This window comes from Bos mutus, chromosome 17 (genome assembly GCF_027580195.1).
Source record: "Bos mutus isolate GX-2022 chromosome 17, NWIPB_WYAK_1.1, whole genome shotgun sequence".
Taxonomy (NCBI): domain Eukaryota; kingdom Metazoa; phylum Chordata; class Mammalia; order Artiodactyla; family Bovidae; genus Bos; species Bos mutus.
In genome coordinates this window covers 69,564,313-69,579,482 of record NC_091633.1, presented here as the reverse complement: position 1 = coordinate 69,579,482, position 15,170 = coordinate 69,564,313, and the positions used below count along the sequence as shown (strand labels likewise).

Sequence of the window (15,170 nt, the reverse complement as noted above, 5' to 3'; positions counted from 1 at the left end):
AACAGAAGCAGAAGAGATTAAGAAGACGTGGCAAGAACACACAGAAGAACTGTACAAAAAAGATCTTCATGAACCAGATAATCATGATGGTGTGATCACTCACCTAGAGCCAGACATCCGGGAATGTGAAGTCAAGTGGGCCTTAGAAAGCATCACTACGAACAAAGCTAGTAGAGGTGATGGAATTCCAGTTGAGCCATTTCAAATCCTGAAAGATGATGCTGTGAAAGTGCTGCATTCAATATTACAGCAAGTTTTGAAAACTCAGCAGTGGTTACAGGACTGGAAGAGATCAGTTTTCATTCCAATCCCAAAGAAAGGCAATGCCAAAGAATGTTCAAACTACTGCATAATTGCACTCATCTCACACACTAGTAAAGTAATCCTCAAAATTCTCCAAGCCAGGCTTCAACAGTACATGAATCATGAACTTCCAGATGTTCAAGCTGGTTTTAGAAAAGGCAGAGGAACCAGAGATCAAACTGCCAACATCTGCTGGATCATCAAAAAAGCAAGAGAGTTCCAGGAAAGCATCTATTTCTGCTTTATTGACTACGCCAAAGTCTTTGACTGTGTGGATCACAAAAAACTGTGGAAAATTCTTAAAGAGACGGGAATACCAGACCACCTGATCTGCCTCTTGAGAAAGCTGTATGCAGGTCAGGAAGCAACAGTTAGAACTGGACATGGAACAACAGACTGGTTCCAAATTGGGAAAGGAGTACTTCAAGGCTGTATATTGTCACCCTGCTTATTTAACTTATATGCAGACTACATCATGAGAAACTCTGGGCTAGATGAAGCACAGGCTGGAACTAAGATTTCTGGAAGAAATATCTATAACCTCAGATATGCAGATGACACCACATTATGGCAGAAAGTGAAGAAGAACTAAAGAGCCTCTTGATGAAAGTGAAAGAGGAGAGTGGAAAAGTTGGCTTAAAGCTCAACATTCAGAAAACTAAGATCATGGCATCTGGTCCCATCACTTCATGGCAAATAGATGGGGAAACAATGGAAACAGTGACAGACTTTATTTTTTCGGCTCCAGAATCACTGCAGATGGTGACTGCAGCCATGAAATTAAAAGACGCTTACTCCTTGGAAGGAAAGTTATGATAACGTAGACAGCTATTAAAAAGCAGAGACATATCTTTGCCAACAAAGTCTGTCTAGTCAAGGCTATGGCTTTTCCAGTAGTCATGTATGGATGTGAGAGTTGGACTATAAAGAAAGCTGAGCACAGAAGAATTGATGCTTTTGAACTGTGGTGTTAGAGCAGACTTTTGAAAGTCCCTTGGACTGCAAGGAGATCCAACCAGTCCATCCTAAAGGAGATCAGTTCTGAGTGTTCATTGGAAGGATGTTGAAGCTAAAACTCCAATACTTTGGCCACCTCATGCGAACAGCTGACTCACTGGAAAGACCCTGATGCTGGGAAAGATTGAGGGCAGGAGGAGAAGGGGATGACAGAGGATGAGATGGTTGGAAGGCATCAGTGACATGATGGACACGAGTTTGGGTGAACTCCAGGTGTTGGTGATGGACAGGGAGGCCTGTCATGCTGCAGTCCATGGCATCGCAAGGAGTCGGACATGACTGAATGACTGAACTGAACTGAACTGAACTGAATTGAGGCCATAATATAACTTTAAAGGTCAAAGTGACTAGATCGTAGATAAAAAAAATAATGAAAGCTGATGCATTTTTTTCAATATTTCTAAAATGTTGTGAAGGACAATAAAACAAGATATTTCTATGACAAAACAAACCAACTTCTTAGATGGAAAACATTATTAAAAAAATGTTGGTTCTAACATATTTATACACTGCAAAGAAATCCAACTGGAATCACCTTCTTTCAATAAAAGAATCTTTTTATTTATTTTATTTGTTTATTTTATTTATTTATTTCCAGTTTCACGTGGAAGTATCAAGGACAGAAAACAGCAAAACACTTCTTAAGAGGTCGGGGAGTGAAGAAGGACTTGGCTCATCACCAATATCTGAATGTTTGCATATGCATTTAAATCCACATATGATTATCTGAGGATTAATAAAAGTATGAAGTATGAAAAATATGAAAGAATGTATGCAAGGTCGGTAGCATGATTACATGGGCAGAAGTGATACTGAGAGTGAGAGAGAGGATTGATGGAAAAAGGGAGACAAACAAATCATTTTAAAAAGCTGCATTAAAGTAAGCAGGTAGGATATGATCACGTTTACTCACTTATGACAAATATTGTGTGTGTGTGTCTATTTAAACCTATCTATCTCAATGTAACACTTTTAACTGTTAGAGAAAAACACACAATTCCGAGACAGAAAGGATGATGAGAGAATGACTGAGCAACTGCTGGACATAGAGGGCAGAAGTGTGGGGCTGGGGCAGACCACAGTCTGGGCTGTCTTCCTTAACCACTTGATCTCTTCCTCTTGGGCACTCTGTGGTGACAGCATCCCATCTTAAACTGCACTTTCTTCCTCCCACTGCCTCTGAATTTAATCTGTACTCTCCCCATGACTCATCCTTGCCCTCCCTGGGTTTGCTGACACTCTGTGCCCTCCAAGCCACACATCCCTCCCAAGGCTTTGCCACTGTCTCACTGAGTGTCACAGAAATCTCCAAGTCTTTTCCTACATTCTGACAACCTACTTTCAAGTACTGATAGAGGATCATTCTGAGAGAGAGAGTGCAGGGCTGCAGACCATTTCCCAGGGCGCGGGACCCCTCACATCTTCACAGTTTCCTACCAGCCTGGCATCATGAGACAGTCAAGGAGGAAGAGAAAAAAGGAGTGAGCAGCACCTGCCTGGCTCTAGACACGCCTCGGAGGAAGAGTGGAGACGAGAGAGTGCAGAGCCACTGTCTAGACTGAGCGGATTTTGGAAGGTCCTCTAGAGACCCCCACTTGACACTGAAGGCAAAGGCCTATGTACTGTAAGCTTCACACTGGTGAGCTGGCTCATGTCCTAGAGGCTTCTCAGAGGCTTCTTAGAGTCAGCACTAAGAGCCTTCTGGTACTAATAACAAAGCCCTGGATGGAATAGGGTGTTAGAAAAAGTAATTGACTAGTGTAAGCTGGTATTTCAATGTTCCACTCTATTTAGTGTATTTAGTCCTTAAAGAGAGAGACTCTCTTTCTAGATTATGTGCTGTATTAGTTTCCTAAGGTCATCACAACAAAGTGAAAAGTGCAATTGTCAGGCGCGTCTAACTCTTTGCCACCCCTTGGACCTCATAGAGCCCACCAGGCTCCTCTGTGCAGAGCTTCTCCAGGCAAGAACACTGGAGCAGCCATTCCCTTCTCCAGAAGATCTTCCTGACCCAGGGATCAAACCCAGGCCTCCTGTTTTGCAGGTAGATTCTTCACCATCTGAGCCACCAGGAAAGCCCTAACAAGGTACTCCCCCAAATTGGCTGACTTAAAGAAACATTTATTTTCTCAGTTCTGGAGGCTGGAAGTTTGAAATCAAGTCCACAGGCAGAGTCTGCGGTCTCTGAAGGCTCTAGGGGACAGTCCGTTCTTGCCCTTTCCTGTTTTCTGCTGGTTGCTGGCAATCTGGTGTTCCCTGGTTTGTAGGCACATACTTCCAATCCTGTCCTCACATGGTGCTTTCCCTGTGTGGCTTCACATTGTCCTCTGTGTAGGCGTCTTTATGCCCAGATTTATCCATTTTTATAAGAACAAAAGTCCTATTGCATTAAGGCCCACTCAAATGATCCCATTTTGATTTCATTACTTCTGTAAAGCCTTTACGTGGGTTTCCCCAGTAGCTCAGTGGTAAAGAATCCATCTGCAATGCAGGAGATAAAGAGACACAAGTTCGATCACTGTGTTGGGAAGATTCCCTGGAGGAGGAAATGGCAACCCACTCCAGTAATCTTGCCTGAAGAATCCCATGGACAGAGGAGCCTGGCGGCCTACAGTCCATGGGTTCGCAAAGAATTGGACACAACTTAGCAACTGAACAACAACAGAAAAGCCCCTGTGTACTAATAAGATCACATTCTAAGGTCCTGGGATTAGAACTTCAACATTCTCTTTAGAGGATACAATTCTACCCTAAGACATGCAAAGTTCATCTTACTAATGAAGACCAAAATAACAGGAATATGAAAACATTATATATTATCGAGAGAAGTGTGATTTTTAAGATGCCAAATAGGATGTTCCTGAAACTTAGCTCTGGATCCTAATAAGATAATTGTGGCTAGGACATAAAATTTGTTTGTATTTCACAGTAAAAATAAAAGCAATACACAATACAAATTTAAAAAGAGCAAATAAAAATGAGCAATAATTAAATATGGTTTAACAAACAGATAATAAAATTTCTAAAATGTAGATGCTATAATGCCACCCCAAAACCTTTATAATATATGGATTGCTTCCTACCAGTCTGGTACCAATTGCCAATCTGTGAATATTTCACCAGTAATCTATTCAATGAGATGGCCTGCAAGATTGCAAAGCAAACAAAAATTAACATTAATACGATAAGCAAAACTTTCAATACTTGTCCAAATATAAAATAAGTAAGTAAGTGTTAATTACTCAGTCGTGTCCGACTCTTTGTGACCCTCTGGCTGTAACCTGCCAGACTCCTCTGTGCATGGAATTCTCCAGGCAAGAATACTGGAGTGGGTTGCCATTTCCTCCACCAGGGGACCTTCCTGACCCAGGGATTGAAACCAGGTCTCCTGCATTACAGGCAGATTCTTTACCATCTCTTATTGTTTAGTTGCTCTGTCATGTCTGACTCTTTGCAACCCCATGGACTGTGGCATGTCAGGCTTCCTGTCCTTCACCAACTTCCAGAGCTTGCTCAAACTCATGTCCACTGAGTCAGTGATGGCATCCAACCATCTCATCCTCTGGCATCCCCTTCTTCTCTTGCCTTCAATCATTCCCAGCATCAGGGTCTTTCCTATGAGTCAGTTCTTCGCATCAGGTGGCCAAAATATTGGAGCTTCAGCTTCAGCGCCAGTCCTTCCAATGAATATTCAGGATTGATTTCCTTTAGGATTGACTGGTTTGATCTCTCTCTCCAGTCCAAGGGACTCTCAAGACTCCTTTCCAACACAGTTCAAAACATTCATTTTTCAGTTCTCAGCCTTCATTATGGTCAAACTCCCACATCTATATGTGACTACTGAAAAAACCATAGCTTTGACTAGACAAATCTTTGCTGGAAAAGTAACATCTCTGCTTTTTAATACACTGTCTAGGTTTATCATAGACATAGTTATCTCTTCCAAGGAGCAAGCATCTTAATTTCATGGCTGCAGTCACCATCTGCAGTGATTTTTGGAGCCCCAAAAAATAAAGTTTCTCACTGGTTCCATTGTTTTCCCATCTATTTGCCATGAAGTGATGGGACCAGATGCCATGATCTTAGAATTTTGAATGTTGAGTTTTAAGCCAGCTTTTTCACTCTCCTCTTTCACCTTCATCAAGAGGCTTTTTAGTTCCTCTTCACTTTCTGCCATAAGGGTGGTGTTATCTGCATATGTGAAGTTATTGATATTCCTTCCCACAATCTTGCTTCTAGCTTGTGCTTCATCCAGTCCAGCATTTTGCATGATGTACTCTTGTATACAAGTTAAATAAGCAGGGTGACAACATACAGCCTTGATGTACTCCTTTCCCAATTTGGAACAAGTTTCATGTCCAGTTCTAACTGTTGCTTCTTAACCTGGATACAGGCTTCTCAGGTATTCCCAACTCTTTAAGAATTTTCCAGTTTGTTGTGACCCACACAAAGATTTTAGCATAGTCAATGAAGCAGAAGTACGTTTTTCTGGAATTCTCTTCCTTTTTCTGTGATCCAGCAGATGTTGGCAATTTGATCTCTGGCTCCTCTGCCTTTTCTAAAACCAGCTTGAACATCTGGAGTTCTCAGTTCACATGCTGTTGAAGCCTAGCTTGGAGAATTTTGAGCATTACTTTGCTAGTGTTGAGATGAGTGCAATTGTGTGACAGTCTGAACTTTCTTGGGAATTACCTTTCTTCGGTAATGGAATGGAAATGAAAACTGGAACACTGGAAATGAAAACTTTCTTTGGAACTGAAATGAAAACTGACCTTTTTGACTCCTGTTTTCCACTGCTGAGTTTTCCAAATTTGCCAGCATAATGAGTGCAGCACTTTCACAGCATCGTCTTTTAGAACTTGAAATTCCATCACCTTCACTAGCTTTGTTTGTAGTGATGCTTTCTAAGGCCCACTTGTCTTCACATTCCAGGATGTCTGGCTCTAGGTGAGTGATCACACCATCATAATTATCTGGGTCGTGAAAATCTTTTTTGTATAGTTCTTCTATGTATTCTTGCCACCTCTTCTTAATCTCTTCTGCTTTTGTTAGGTCCATACTAATTCTGTCCTTTATTCTGCCCATCTTTGCATGAAATGTTCCCTTGGTATCTTGAATTTTCTTGAAGAGATGTCTAGTCTTTCCTTCTATTGTTTTCCTCTATTTCTTTGCATTGTTCACTTAGGAAGGCTTTCTTATCTCTCCTTGCTATTCTTTGGAACTCTGTATTCAGATGGGTATATCTTTCCTTTTCTCCTTTACCTTTCACTTCTCTTCTTGTCTCAGCTATTTGTAAGGTCTCCTCAGACAACCCGTTTTGCCATTTTGCATTCTTGGATAGTTTTGATCACCATTTGATTACCATCTGAGCCACCAATAATTGGGCAAATATAAAATAATAGGTTATAAATAAAGTTGATTTTTGAAGTTATCACCATAAAAGTGGGAAAGGTGCCATTTTCTTTGGTTTGTTTTGATAAAGCAAGTTAAAATGTAGAAAGGCTATCTTGAAATAGTAGAAAATCCACTGGTCTAAGAACCACAGGAACTGGGGCCAAGTGGCAGACTAAGCAAAACGAGGCTAATGCCTTTCTGGTATAGATGTAAGAATGAACTGAGAAAACATATGTGAAAACACTATTAACACTGCAAAATGCTTCAACGTGTAAATTATTATCATACTTGAAGTGTGATATTTTCATTATGTTATAGAGTAGGAGAGACAACTTATAGAATATTTCTATCCTATTTGATATATTAATGGACTAAAACTTAGCAACAATTCATTGTTAAAATTCACTCTCCAAAAATCTGGAAGATCTGAAGCTTTTATTTAAGAGTTGAGAGCTTTAATCAACATAGAATCAACAATACATAAAATATACTGAGTTTTATCTTTTTGGCCTGTGTGAATCCAGGCTCCATCACTCATCACTTAACTGTCCATAAGTTTGGGAAAGTTATAGAACTCTGTTATATATCAATTTCCTCATCTTTCACATGGGTATAACAATATCTACCTAATAAATAAATTCTAGGAATAAAAATTTTGTGATGCACCAATGGGCTTCCTTGGTTGTTCAGATGGTAAAGAATCTGCCTGCAATGCAAGAGACCCAGGTTCTATCCCTCGGTCAGGAAGACCCCCTGGAGAAGGGAATGGCAACCCACTACAGTGTTCTTGTCTGTAGAGTCCCCATGGACACAGGAGCCTGCTGGGCTACAGTCCTTGGGGTCACAAAGAGTCAGACATGACTGAGCAACCAACACTTTCACTGTCAATAGAATACACTCAAGAAATGATGGCGACTTTGTTTCATAAAATCTCTTGAATCTTTGTTTAAGACATTTTTTAGCCTTAAAATTGTGAACTATGTTCAGTTAAGGATGTATTTAGCATAACCTACAAGACACATATATTTTAATTTCTGTAAAGCTTAAGGAAAAATTACTGTTATATAATTAAGAGAAAATTGATACTAATATTATTATTAGTTTTACCTTCTAGCTTCTAATAAGTCAAAGTCATTGCTTTTCCAACCAAACTGTGAAAAAAAACATAAAGGTATTATTTTATTTATAATTCTTCCATTACATATAGAATCTTTACATAGCATGTGTTCAAGATGAAGTAATTTATTCCCTACTTGATCTAAAGTACAATTTAAGGTTACTATTATAGATTCAAAGTTATATGGAGAAACTAACAAAATCTTTTGATAAAAACTTGAAATAGAAATTTCATTCTGGACAAGATAGAGTACACTGGACCAAATTTATACTAGTGCCTGAAACAACTAAAAAACTAGACAAAATATATGAAACAATAGTGTTCAAGATAGTAGACATCAGGCAACAAAGAATGGAGATGAAAAACAAAATAGATGGGCTGATAATTGCATTTCTAGGCCATGTGCTAGGAAGGGGAACCAAGATCGAGGGCAGGCAGGTTCCTTGAGTCCCTGGAGCTGAGAATCCAGGGAGGGCTAGGTGATGAGTTCCCAGGGGAGATTACCATGGAGGAGAAAGCTGTACAAATAGACAACTCCAGAGAGCTGCACAGAGTCTCTCTTGAGAATCTGGCAGAGAATCAGCAGCACTTCTCTGGGAGTAGTACTTATTCTCACTATCCAGACTGAAAAAAAATCCCATAATTTATAGAAAAACTGGCTGGGTGCTCAGAAGGGCCTTGCCTCAATAGTGGGAAATAAGCAGTTTTAGACTAAATGCTACTCTGGTCCCATCTCATAAATATCAAAAGAAAGATCAAAAAAGATCAAATAATTTCAAAGTAATTTGTCATATTCTGGGACAAAGTTAAAAAATATTTATAGGAATATGAACATATCGAGCAACAAACAATATAAAATTCACAAAGTCTGATGTCTAATCTAAAATTATCCAGCATGTAAAAAAGCAGGAAAATTGACTCATATTGAGAGGGAAATATTTTATCCATTGAAACAGATGTATATCAGACACAGATGTTAAAAATAACAAAGAGCATTCCTATGATCATATTCCATGTGTTGAAAAAACCACAAAACAGATCCCAAACCAAAACACAAAAGATTATCCTAATTTGAACTTTTAAAGAAGAAAACTACAAGACTGACATAAAAAAATAGTGATTTTAATAACAGCAAATTAGACATTGCAGAAGAGAAGATTAGTTAACTTGAAGTATAGCAAGAGAAACTATCCAAAAGTTTGATGGAGAGATAAAAGAATTTTTAAAAATGAAGAGAGAAACAGTCAGCTGTCAGAAAAAGTTTAAGTGACATAATATATGTGTAATTGGTCCCAGAGAAGGGAGAGGAACATAAAAAAAAAATTTGAAGAAATAAAGGCTAAATATTTTCAAGTTTGATGAAAACTATAAATTCACAGATACAAGAAGATCAAACACCAAACACAAGAAACATGAAGAAAAGCTACATCCTGATAAAACTGCTTAATATCAGGGATAAAGAAAGACTCTTGAAAGCAAACACAAAAGCAAGACATCTTACATGTAGAGATACAATGACAAGAATGACAGCAGACTTCTCATCAGAAGCAATGCTGAGAATGCAGTAGGCATTTACTTTAAAGCATTGAAAAAAGAACTGTCAGCCTAGAATTCTATACTCAAGGAAAATAACTTTTGAAAACAAGAAAGACTTTTCTAGACATAAAAAAGCTGAAAGAATTTACCACCAGCAGACCTGTAGTATAATACTCTAAATATCAAAGTCCTTCAGGCAGAAGGAATGATACTCGATGGAAATGTTAATCCTCGCAAAAGACTGAAAAGCCTCAAAAATGTTAATTACTTGGATAACTATATAGGATTTCTTATCTATTCTTTATAGTATTTAAAGCACTTTAGGAACTTTCTTGGCAGTCCAGGGATTAGGACTTCACCTACCAAAGCAGGTGGTACAGGTTCAGTCCCTGGAATCTTAGCTTCCACAGGACTCATGGCCAAAAAAACCACAAAAAGACATACACAACTGAAGCATTATTCTAACAAGTTCAATAAAGAATTTAAAAATGGTCTACATTAAAACAAAATCTTAAAATAAAATAAAGCATTTTAAAAGATACTGTATTACAATGTCAATAAAATATGAATAACAATGAATAAGAAATTGCTGAGTTTATAACATACATAAAAGTAAAATGTATGAAGAGTACAAAAAAATAGAAGAGGCGAAATAGAAGTATATGATTGTAAAATTCTTATACTACATGTAACATCACTTGAAAGTAGATTGCTACAGTAAAGATGCATAGAAGAACATTGGAGCCAACACCAAAATAACAACTTTATACTGATATAATAAAATTTTAAAGCATCATTTTACAATGATAAAGAGGTCATTCATCAGAAGGAAATAATAATTATATATATATAATTGTCATTAACAGTTTAATGGCACCCCACTCCAGTACTTTTGCCTGGAAAATCCCATGGACGGAGGAGCCTGGTAGGCTGCAGTCCATGGGGTCGCTAAGAGTCGGACACGACTGAGCGACTTCACTTTCACTCTTCACTTTCATGCATTGGAGAAGGAAATGGCAACCCACTCCAGTGTTCTTGCCTGGAGAATCCCAGGGACGGGGGAGCCTGGTGGGCTGCCGTCTATGGGGTCGCACAGAGTCGGACACGACTGAAGCGACTTAGCAGCAGCAGCACAGCAGTAATTGTGAAGAAGTGGAGCGAAGGCCCCTAGGTGCACTTAGAACGTTCAGAGAAGGGAAGAAGCAGGGGCAAACTATAGAGTATACTATGCGAAAGTTTCCCATTACCAAGATTTTATTGGTGCAGGAGAGACAAAAATGGACCACTGAGGATTTCTAATTTAAGAAAATATAAAAAGTGAAATTTCAGTTAGACAAAAGTCAGAATATAAAACCAACTCTGAAAATTGGTTATTTCACCCTCTTACACCCATATATTTATGTGCTCAGACATGCAAACACACATAAATACATACTATGTTCAGTAATATGATTTTTGTGTTTTTTTTTAAATTATCTGTCAGGCTCTGTAGTTAGGAAAACATATATAATACTTGGGCTTTTAAATAAAAATCCTGCTTTGTCTTTTTTTTAATGTAGACTGATTTTTTTAAATGTCAAACTAAACCTAAGTTTTATTTAAATGTCAAACTAAACCTGCTGCTGCTGCTGCTAAGTCGTTTCTTCTTCTAGGAACTCTTAATTCTAGAAGAGGAAGAGTTGGGGCTTATAATTCTATCCACATATTTCTTTTTGTTAATTTTCTGTCTCTTTTCCTTGACCTGCACTCCAGATTTGTTTTTGATCCATTTTCCAATTCATTAATCTATTAATTGAATCTAATCTGCTGTTTAATCTATCTGTTGAATTTTTATCAATATTTATGCTTAAGTAATAGAAGTTCACTTGCCTTCTATTAAAATCCATCTAGACCGTCTTTGAACACTTCTTGTTCTTTGCTCAAGTTTTATTCCAAGCTTCCCATAGCACTCTTTCCTTAGTACCATCTGTGCTTATATGGGTGTGTGTTCAGTCATGTCTGACTCTGCGACTCCATGGACTGTAGCCCGCTAGGCTCCTCTGTCTATGGAATTTTCCAGGTAAGAATACTGGAGTTGATTGCTATTTCCTACTCCAGGGGATCTTCCTGACCCAGGGATCAGATTCTCATCTCTTGTGTCTCCTGCATTGGCAGGAGGATTCTTTACCACTGAGCCATCTGGGAAGGCCATCAGTACTTGACTCCTGGTAAGTGCAAAAGATGTAAAATCCTACTTGTGAAATGCAAATATGTTTTGTGAGTCTTTGGATATTTGTAATATTGGTACTAGCTGACAGGAACCCACAGAAAACCAGCTGACTCATTTGTCTGAGTGTAAGCAGAACAGATCTGATAACTGCTGCTGCTGCTAAGTCGCTTCAGTTGTGTGTGCCTGCCAATGCAGGAGCTGCGGGACATGCAGGTTCAATTCCTGGGTTGGGAAGATCCCCTGGAAGAGGAACTGGCAACCCAATCCAGTATTCTTGCCTGGAGAATCCCATGGACAGAGGGGCCTGGCCAGCTACAGTCCATGGTATTGCAGAGTCAGACATGACTGAAATGACTGAGCACACATATGTTCTATACTATATGCATGTGTCTGTTTCATATTATATCTATATCATCCTGTATAACACCAGGTCCCATAGTGGTGACTTAGGATGGAGCAGTCCCAGCTTTAACCTTTGATGGTGGAGCTGCTTTTGGATTTTCTAAACAATCTTCTAGAGAGTTGAAGCTCCAATATTTTGGATACTAAATGTGAAAAGCTGAGTCTTTGGAAAAGATGCTGATGATGGGAAAGACTGAAGGCAAAAGGAGAAGAGGGCAGCAGAGGATGAGATGGTTAGATAGCATCACTGACTTAGTGGACATGAGTTTGAGCAAACTGTGGGAGATAGTGAAAGACAGGGAAGCCTGGCATGCTGCAGTCCATGGGGTAGCAAAGAGTGGAACCTAACAGTGACTGAACAATTTTTTAAAAGGGGATATAGCTCCCCCTGGTGGAAAATAATAAGATTAAAAAGAAACCCTCTTAACTAGTGTATTCTATAATGCACCAACAATAAAACTAATGGGTATGTAATAACCACATCCAGACTATTAATTATTTAAAGCTCTTCATCTTATAACAATAAATAACAACATGTTGTAGGGATTTATCCTTCTCAAGCAGAGATATATTTTCAGTACTTAAAAAAGAAATATTCAATAATGCCACCTCCAAACCTAACGGCAAAATTTCCGTTAGCCTAATAAATCACAGTATTATGCTAATGGGAGCACAGCCCTAGATCTGGCTCAAATATGATTGGCATCTTCTATGGAGCCCAAATTCACAGGGCTTCACCCTTACTCCAGAAAATCATCTTAGTAAGATTCTCCCTGAGCCACAGAGACCCAGGGTGAGAGAGAGCAAACAACCACAATTCTAATCCTCTGACTCGAAATCAATCCAAGAGTACTGGGAGTTAACAGTGGCCACATTTTTAAACATTCTTTCCTCTAACAGCAACTTCCCTCTATCCTCATAACCACATTGATGTGGCTAATAAAGCCCAAAGGCTCACTGAGTTATTTACTTTTAGTGATTATATCAGTCAGTTTTATTTATTTTATATATATATATATATATATCAATATCAATCCTGGGCTCCCTGGTGGTCCAGTGGTTAGGAACCTATGGGCCAATGCAGATACATGGGTTCCATCCCTTGTCTGTGAAGATGCCACATGCCACAGGGCAACTAAACCCATGAACTGCAGCTACTGATGTGTGAATGCCCTAGAGCCGATGCTTCACAAAGAAGCCACCGCAATGAGAAGCCCAAGCACCACAGCAAAGAACAGCTCCTACTCACCAAACTAGGGAAAGCCCTCACACAGCAACAAGATCCAGTGAAAACTCAACACCATTTATGATAAAAACTCTCCAGAAAGCAGGCATAGAAGAAACATACCTCAACATAAGAAAAGCCATATACAACAAACCCACAGCAAACATTATCCACAATGGAAAAAAAATGGAAAGCATTTCCTCTAAAATCAGGAACAAGATAAGGGTGCCCACTCTCACTACTACTATTCAACATGGTTTTAGAAGTCCTAGCCACAGCAATCAGAGAAGGAAAAGAAATAAAATGAATCCAGATTGGAAAAGAAGAAGTAAAACCCTCACTGTTTGCAGATGACATGATCCTCTACATAGAAAACCCTAAAGATACCAGTAGAACATTACTAGAGCTAATCAGTGAATATGGTAAAGATGCAGGCTATAAAATTAATACACAGAAATTCCTTGCATTCCTATACACTAACAATGAAAAAACAGAAAGAGAAATTAAGGAAATAATCCCATTTATGATCTCAACGAAAAGAATAAAATGCTTAGGAAAAAAGTTACCTAAAGAAACAAAAGACATATATACAGAAAATTGTAAAACACTGATGAAAGAAATGAAAGATGACACAAATAGACAGAGAAATATACCATGTTCATGGACTGGGAGAATCAATATAGTGAAAATGAGTATACTACCCAAAGCAATCTATAGATTCAATACAATCCCTATCAAGTTACAACGATATTTTTCACAGAACTAAAACAAATAATTTCACAATTTTTGTATGCTTTTTGTATGGGAACAGAAAAAATCCTTGAATAGCCAAAGCAATCTTGAGAGAGAAGAATGGAACTGGAGGAATCAACATTTCTGACTTCAGACTATACTACAGAACTACAGTCATCAAGACAGCATGGAACTGGCACAAAAACAAACATAGATCAATGGAACGAAGTAGAAAGCCCGGAGATAAATCCACACACCTATAGACAACTTATCTTTGACAAAAGAGGCAAAAATATACAATGCAGAAAAGACAGTCTCTTCAAAAAGTGGTGCTGGGAAAACTGATCAACCACATGTAAAAGAATGAAACTAGAACACTTTCTAACAGTATATACAGAAACAAACTCAAAAGTCATTAAAGATTTAAATGTAAGACCAGAAACTATAAAACTCTTAGAGGAAAACATAGAATACTCTGACATAAATCACAGCAAGAAACTCTATGACCCACCTCCCAGAGTAATGGAAATAAAAACAAAAATAAATAAATGGGACTTAGTTAAACTTAAAAGCTTTTGCACAACAAAGGAAACTATAAGTAAGGTGAAAAGGTAGCCTTCAAAATGGGAGAAATAATCTCAAATAGAACAACTGACAAAGAATCTCCAAAATACTGAGCAGCACAGGCAGCTCAATACCAGAAAAATGAACAACCCAATCAAAAACTGGGCCAAAGAACTAAACAGACATTTTTCCAAAGAAGATATACAGATGGCTAATAAACACATGAAAAGATGCTCAACATGACTTATTATTAGAGAAATGCAAATCGAAACCACAATGAGGTGCCAAATGGCCACCATCAAAAAGTCTACAAACAATAAATGCTGGACAGGGTGTGGAGAAAAGGGAATCCTCTTACACTACTGGTGGGAATGCAAACTGGTACAGCCACTATGGAGACCAGTGTGGAGATTCCTTAAAAAACTGGAAATAGAACTGCCATCAGATCAGATCAGATCAGTCGCTCAGTCGTGTCTGACACTTTGTGACCCCATGAATTGCAGCACGCTAGGCCTCCCTGTCCATCACCAACTCCCAGAGTTCACTGAGACTCATGTCCATCGAGTCAGTGACGCCATCCAGCCATCTCATCCTCTGTCGTCCCCTTCTCCTCCTGCCCCCAATCCCTCCCAGCATCAGAGTCTTTTCCAATGAGTCAACTCTTCGCATGA

The 15,170-nt window shown here is 38.7% G+C and overlaps 1 protein-coding gene across 5 annotated transcripts in view; it reads right to left on the bottom strand.

The window, feature by feature from the left end:
* The window catches only part of LRAT (lecithin retinol acyltransferase), a 156,409-nt gene that overhangs the window by 124,640 nt on the left and 16,599 nt on the right, over positions 1-15,170 (bottom strand). For 2 of the 5 annotated variants that reach the window (XR_011467489.1, XR_011467490.1), the window contains exons 4-5: positions 7,822-7,865; positions 4,404-4,464 (exon numbers count right to left, since the gene is read on the bottom strand). The exons of 2 other annotated variants lie outside the window; for them this stretch is intronic. The gene's annotated coding sequence lies outside the window, so the exon portion shown is untranslated. The remainder of the gene's footprint in view (positions 1-4,403; positions 4,465-7,821; positions 7,866-15,170) is intronic. One more of the 5 variants, XR_011467492.1, reaches the window with a different exon arrangement.